This window comes from Pelodiscus sinensis, chromosome 3, assembly GCF_049634645.1.
Source record: "Pelodiscus sinensis isolate JC-2024 chromosome 3, ASM4963464v1, whole genome shotgun sequence".
Lineage (NCBI taxonomy): Eukaryota > Metazoa > Chordata > Testudines > Trionychidae > Pelodiscus > Pelodiscus sinensis.
In genome coordinates, this window is record NC_134713.1 from 160,984,510 (window position 1) to 160,991,450 (window position 6,941).

Genomic DNA, 6,941 nt, shown 5'->3' on the forward strand with positions numbered 1-6,941 from the left:
AGAGGAGGTGGGGCTAATGCTACAAAAATAAACCACTGCCTCCAATTTGCATTGCATTAGGAGTAAGGAGGCGGAAGGGAGAGTTGCGTTAATAGGCACTGTGAGATTGTGACGTCCTTTCCCCTTTTGATTGTACGTCAAACAGATGAGCTACACATGCTTGATCTTCACCAGCAGAAAGAGAATTAGATCAGGATGTGAGAAAAATTAGCCTGTAGTTGTTATGAGATGATCAGAGAGAGACACACTGATATACTGAAATAAAAATGTCTGCAAAAGTTTCCTTTGGTTTGGTCATCTCTCTTGGAGTACTGAAATGTTTCCTATTGGGCTGCTATAGAGAAACTGGACACAGGATCCCAGATCCCTTGGATCAGTGCTCTGACCTAGGATAACAAACCCCATGTTCCTGAATGTTTCAGAAGTCCAGCTGGTGGTCTTGTTAATATTTAGCAGGGCCATTAAAGTCAAAGATTATTATATCATAACAACAAGATATCGGGTCCATTTTGGCCCCTCTGCTCCCCACTACTACTGTGAGGAGGGAAAAAATGCATTCAGGGAGCCTGACGGGTGAGGAAAAGGAATGCCACCTACACCCTACTTTGCCAGACCTGTAGAAGATACTTTCCAATGCCCTGCAGAGTGCCAGCCCTTCAGGTGGGGAGTTGAGCTAGCTGGCTTCCACTGGTTTCTCTCCTGATCTCAAACCTGAGGGACAATAGTGATAGAAATGTAGCTGTGTTAGTCTGGTGTAGCTGAAACAAGAAATAGGACTATGTAGCACTTGAAAGACTAACAAGATGGTTTATTAGGTGATGAGCTTTCGTGGGCCAGACCCACTTCCTCAGATCAAAGAGTGGAAGAAAATTGTCACAACCATATATACCAAAGGATACAATTAAAAAAATGAACAAATATGAAAAGGACAAATCAAATTTCAGAACAGAAGGGGGATAGGGAAAAGGTAAATGTCTGTGAGCTAATGATATTAGAGGTGATAATTGGGGAAGCTAGCTTTGTAATGGGTAAGATAATTAAAGTCTTTATTCCAACTTAGGCGTAAAGTGTCAAATTTAAGCATGAATGACAGTTCAGAAGATTCTCTTTCAAGTCACAGTATCAAGCCCTAAATCTGGTTGCAGAGCCAGTCACAGCAGCATGGCTGTCTCAGGAGTGGCGCTGTTCATGGCTTGCAGGGACTGGATGGTGATGCAGAGGCAAGGGAGCTTCTTGGGAATCCCTCATGATCCACAGGTTTGTGGAATCCCATCTTCTGCCAGGTTCCCCTTCTGCCTCTTGATAGGGTTGAACCGGACAGTTCGGTGTTTGAAGTTTCTGTCCGGGAAATAAATTGAGAAAATACCGAACATATAAATGTCCAGTATTTTCTAATTAGGTTAGTGTTATTCTTATGAGTATCAGTACGTAGTTGCATACTGCCTGGCTGGTAGACATGCTCACACTGCGTGAGCGTGTCTACCAGCCAGGCAGCACGCAACTATGCAGTAGAGAGAAGGGTGGGTGGGGCGGGATGGAATCCCCAGGGCCAGACTCGCTCATGCTCCTCCAGGACCATGCGCAGGACGGGCAGCACCCCAGGATCTGCGTGTGCTCGGGCTTGGTCAGCCCCACTCCCTGCCGGCCAATCCCACTCCCCCCGACCTCCTCCCGGCCAGCCCTGTTTTCCAGCGTCCAGTTCCTTCCTGGCTAGCCCTGCTCCCCACCGGCCAATTTCCCCCCCTCCCAGCCAGCCAGCCCTGCTCCCCCAGACCCTCTCCTGGCCAACCCCGCTCCTCGCCGGCCAGTTCCTTCCTGGACAACCCCACCGGCCAATTCTCTCCCCTCGCTCCCCTTCTGGACAGCCCTGCTCCCCGCTGGCTTGTTCCCCCCAGCCAACCCCCCTCCTGGCCAGCCCTGCTTCCTGCCGGCCGGTTCTCCCCCCCTCCCATCTCCTAGGTCAGCCCCGCTTCCCCCTCCCAGCCAGCCCCGCTTCCCCCAATCCCCTCCTGGCCAGCCCTGCTTCCTGCCGGCTCATTCTCCCCCCGCCCTGCCATCTGAGATCATTTTTTTTGAAGCCATCTGCTAACCCTAGTCTCTTGAAAGAAGGGAGAAAAGTGATGTTGTTTAAGTTTGTCTGGCCCACTAACATAGAACCATCCCATGTCTTTGCAGAATGGGGTATCTATAGTGCCTTCCAGTGGAGCAGCCCAAACATTAATCAGCTTAGCTTTGTAAGAGCCCTACAAGCTAAATAAGTATATTTCTCTTTTTACAGTAGAGCTGTGAGAAATTTTTCATCACAAACATTGCCTCCCACCCTCAGTGCACACACAAAAAGTGAAATTTCGGTTTGACAGACGCATTTAGCAAATTGGTGTCAATTTTGGCAATTTGTTTTGGTCAAAATGAAAGTAAAACCCTGGAATTGTCAAAATAAAAATGAAACATTTGATTGTTCAGGCTAAATTCACAGGAGGACATAGGCACATTCACAAAGTGAGAGAAGGGTTGCTACCACTTCTTTCCCACCATCTCCACTAACTCAGGGATTAGCATACTCACCTCAGATGTGGGAGACAAAGATTTGAATCTTTGCCCTGAAGCAAGGAGTGTGAACCTAGGAATAGGAGCTGGGTTCCTCTCTACCAAACGGGTGCTAGCCCCTCCCCCCGGTACTACTCCCACCACACCCCTTATTCCAAGACTCCACCCCACTTCCCTTCCCTCCCCCCATCCTCCCAGTGCTTCCAGCAGAACAGCTGATCCACGCTGGTTGGGAAGGGAGCTTGGCGGTTGGTAGATGCTCAGCACCCACTATTTTTTTTCACCCTAGTGCTCTAAGGAGCACTCACAGTGTCAGCACCTACAAGCTTAAGTCTCTCTCCCTGCTCATCTCTGGGTTATTGGTTTTTCTGTTGTGGGAGTCTCCATCCTTCCTGTTAAAGCTGTTCCATTTTTTATAAAGTATTTGAACAGGCAGCCAGAGAGCAAGTGGCATGGTCAGGACACCCCCTGGAAGGGGCAACATCTAAATTCAAGTGTCAGAATGGGCTACAATGAGAAGGATCACTTGATGATTACCTGTTCTGTTCATTCCTTCTGGGGCACCTGGCATTGGCCCCTGTCAGAAGACAGGAAATTGGGCTAGATAGACCTTTGGTCTGATCCAGTATGGCTGTTCTTATGTTCTGTGTCAATGAATACTAAATTATGTATTTAAAATGCAACAGCAGAGAGCAACCACTCCCAGAATACCCAAGAGTCGGGTGGTTAGGGAGTCTCACTTGAAAGGGGAAGATTTGGGTTTAAGTCTATGCTCCAGACTAGGGATCAAACCCAGATTTTCCACATCCCAGGTGAGTGCCTCAAGCACTAAGTTCTCCTTCTCCTGCTTGTCAGTTTTGTGACTCTAGCTTCCAAGTTCCTTGACTTTTATAAGCTAAAATGTCCACAACATAATGTTTCATTTGACTCAAAATTAACTTTTCCCAACTGCTTTGGCTTGCTAAAAATTCAGAACATTTTCTGTTCTAGTTCAATCCTAGCCAATTTTTGTTTCTTTTTCAGAACTGCCAGCAATTGCAACCGTTATTCACCCAGCTCTATTTTACAGACAGGGAAATTGAGGCAACAGTAGTGAAGTGGCTTGCCCAAGGTTAAATGGTGAGTCAGTCTCAGAAATAAATGTAGAACCCAGGTCCCCTGACTCCAGTCTTGTGCTCTAATTACTAGATGTTGCTACCTCCAGTGTGTGTACAGCATGTATTACGTTACAGCTGTACTTTACTCCAGACACACTTTGTTCTGGAACAATGTTCTGACATGATTTGGGCACATCTGCCTTAACCAGCCAAACCCACACTGGAACCCTGTCTGGCTACAACGTGCTTTTACCCATCTTTAAACACAGGTTTTAAGTTTAATTAGTTGTGCATTTAATTAGCTAACACTTGTAAATCCTTAGGTGAAAAGTGCTGTGAGAAACACAGATCTGCACTGCAATGATGGGGCTGCACCAGTTTACATTCACTGAGGACCTGGCCCACTGCAAGTCTGAGGCCTGATTCTGTTTTTACTGACACCAGTTTTACATTGAATTCACTGAAGTCATTCCTGGTTAATACTGGTGTTTTAGAGGGCAGAATCAGGCTCTCACTAAAGTTAGATCACACAAGTAATTAGTGAAAAATCCTTCATAGGAGAAAATAATCAGTCCAGTGTAGCTTCTCCTATTTAGCAATCAGTTCTTTGTAATACATTGCTTGGTCAAAGTAACTCCAAATAAACCTGGCTGACAGTGTCCCAGACACACATTCCTACCTGCACGCAGGCCAGGCTTCATTGTGCAATAAACCCTACAAAAACAAGAGATAACATGCATGCCTACCTGGTTTGTTCTTGCCTGAGCACTAGGCCAATTAAGACCAACCCAAGTTCCAGGGCAGGAGAAGATCTTTGTAAGGCAAATGAAGCTTGGTTCCTGGGCTTTTGCAGCAGCTTAGAAACCTGAGCAAAGAACTCAGAGCAATTGTTTACATTTATTTAAAAGAAGGGGAGTTAAAAGCTTTCAGTAACTGGCCAGATAGGACCAGGTGTAATTTCCTCAAAGTAATTCAGCAAGTCAGGGGCAGGGTCTAGAACTGAGTTCCAGCTTCTTGTCTCCCCCTTCCTGCTCTGTACATTAAACAAGCTGTCCTTTTAAAGACACAATAATCAATTTTAGTTCCATGTAGCAAGGGGGAATGGCAGCTAGAATAATTTTTTTTGACATGCTGGGAAAAACCCTTCAGACAGCCCTACAAAGAACTGTACAGTAAGAACAATCCCCTTATCTTAAAGGGGGGAAAGTCACAATAACACAGACACAACATTCCCACCCATTTCAACCACCTGCTGGGAAAGCTGCAGCTCAGGTTTCAGCCAAAGACCACAGGCCTCCAATCAGAGCAGCCAAGTCAGGCCAGGCTATTCCTTGTTTCTTATGTGAAAATAAAGTGAGAATTTGGAGTGGCTGTGTCAATTTGTGACTTCATTAGTCCAGGAGGAACTCGGGCAAGGAGGTTTTGTCACTTTACATTTCACCTTTTAATAACCATTTAAAAGTCTTTTGGAACAACGTTTGGCCTTTTGTCATATCTCTACTACATTACCAATTTTTTGCTGCACCCTTGGCAGGTTAAGATCGTTTTCAGTGGGCTTCTGCTGTCCTTCCTGGACTCACAAATACACCAAACAAAAGTACTTTTATACATGTCTCAAGCTTACTTTCCTGTGTTTATGCCCAGTATTAAGATGTGAGTATTTTGGTGTTAACCCTAGGAGGGCATTTATCAGCTACCATATCATCACCAATTGTTAGCTATTAGTTAAGCAACCCTGGTGTGTGTATAAGAACATAGAATGAAGACAGTCTCTGCCCCAAAGAATTTATGGGGACAATTTTGTAAACACTTAGCACCAGGCATAGAGCGTGTAGTCAGACTATAGAGCCCCTCTTGTCTGGGGATCCTACTCTCAGAGCCATCCTGAGGGGGCCCTGGGGCAATACTCCCTCAGTGCCCACAGAGCCACCCCCCAGTCCTGCCCCCACTCCTGTTCCACCCCTTCCCCAAGCTCCATGCTTGCTCCAGCCCTGCTTTGCCCCTTGCCTCCTCCCCCAACCAATGGAGCTGTGAGGATTATAGGGCAGGGCATGGTGTCAGCAGGGGGTGCCCCCTTTCACCTCACAGGCATCAGGAGCCAGAGAAGACTGCTCTGCCCTGCTTCTCTGCAGCAGCAAGAAGTGGAGTGCCCTGGGGCCTGGCATCTCTCTTGCTGCCAAGCGCAGTGGGCTGGCAGTGTCTCACTGCAGAGCTTGCTGGTGGGCCACTTTGGCTCCTGTTGGCCATGTGGTGATTGCGGGGAGAGGCAACCCCTGCTGTCGCCCTGTGCCAAGTGCCTGTAATCCACCAGATCCTCCCATTCATTGACAGGTTGGGGAAGCCACTGTGGGACCCCCAAAGGCTATGAGGCCCTGGTTTGTCCTATGGATGGGAATGCTGTGCCCACTAACTAACTAGAGCTAACTGCATCAGGCCCCGATGGCCCAAAGCAGGTTAAAGTAGAAGTAATTTAATTGAACTGATTTCAGCTAATTTCAAGGAGTCTACTTACGTGCTTAAGTACATTGCTGAAGTAGGGACTGAATGCCACCCAGATAAGCAAGAGTTCCACAATCCAGCGCATCTATACCAATAGCCCTAATCACTGCAATATGCATTGCAGGTCATATTTGCAGGACTTGGGCCACAAAAAAATTACAGTCCTCAAATATATGCAAATTCATGGTTTCCAAGAAGGAATGGAAACTATCCACTTAAAATACCCCTGGCGAATGCAGAACTAGCATAGTGGCCCTGCGCCCAACCCCCACTGTAAGGGGCGGTTTGAGGGCTTGTTGAAAATATGGCCTCTGCAGCTATCTTCTGCTTTCCAGGGCCTATGGGCAGCCATGGAAAACAGAACATAAGCTAGAGCCACCCAAGGTTGCTCTGACTTACCCCGGGAGCTGGGCAGGCACTCTCAGAGGGTTATACAAAAGTCCTTTAAAGTCACTTCCTGGCCCCCTTTCCACTCTTGCACTATGCACATGAAGAAACTGAGACTCGGGCCTAGGTTTCTTTCAGTATACAGTGAACATACATTTTTCTACACAACCTTTCATCTCTTCCAATCACCCAACTTCTCAGTGAGGAAGTCTCCTGTATGGGAAGGGAGACCTTCCTTTTCCCCTTTGCCGTTATTACTGTGGTGTGAGTTTAGAGCTCAGTTAAACACCCATCTTGGCTCTGAAGGGATGTTTAATGCCTGGGGGAGCTGCTACTCTGTCTTGTGGAGCAGGCAGGTCTGAGCATGACTCTCTCAGCAGGGTGCTTAGGTCACTAGCATCAGGTGGGGGG

General features: G+C 47.2%; 1 long non-coding RNA gene across 1 annotated transcript; it reads right to left on the bottom strand.

Annotated features, from left to right (window-relative positions):
* Positions 1 to 784: 784 nt before the first annotated feature.
* Positions 785 to 5,023, bottom strand: LOC142827675 (uncharacterized). The gene is made up of 2 exons (XR_012902383.1): positions 4,391 to 5,023; positions 785 to 1,338 (listed from the first exon to the last, which is right to left on the bottom strand). It is a non-coding gene; the product is annotated as an uncharacterized LOC142827675 (long non-coding RNA).
* Positions 5,024 to 6,941: the final 1,918 nt, after the last annotated feature.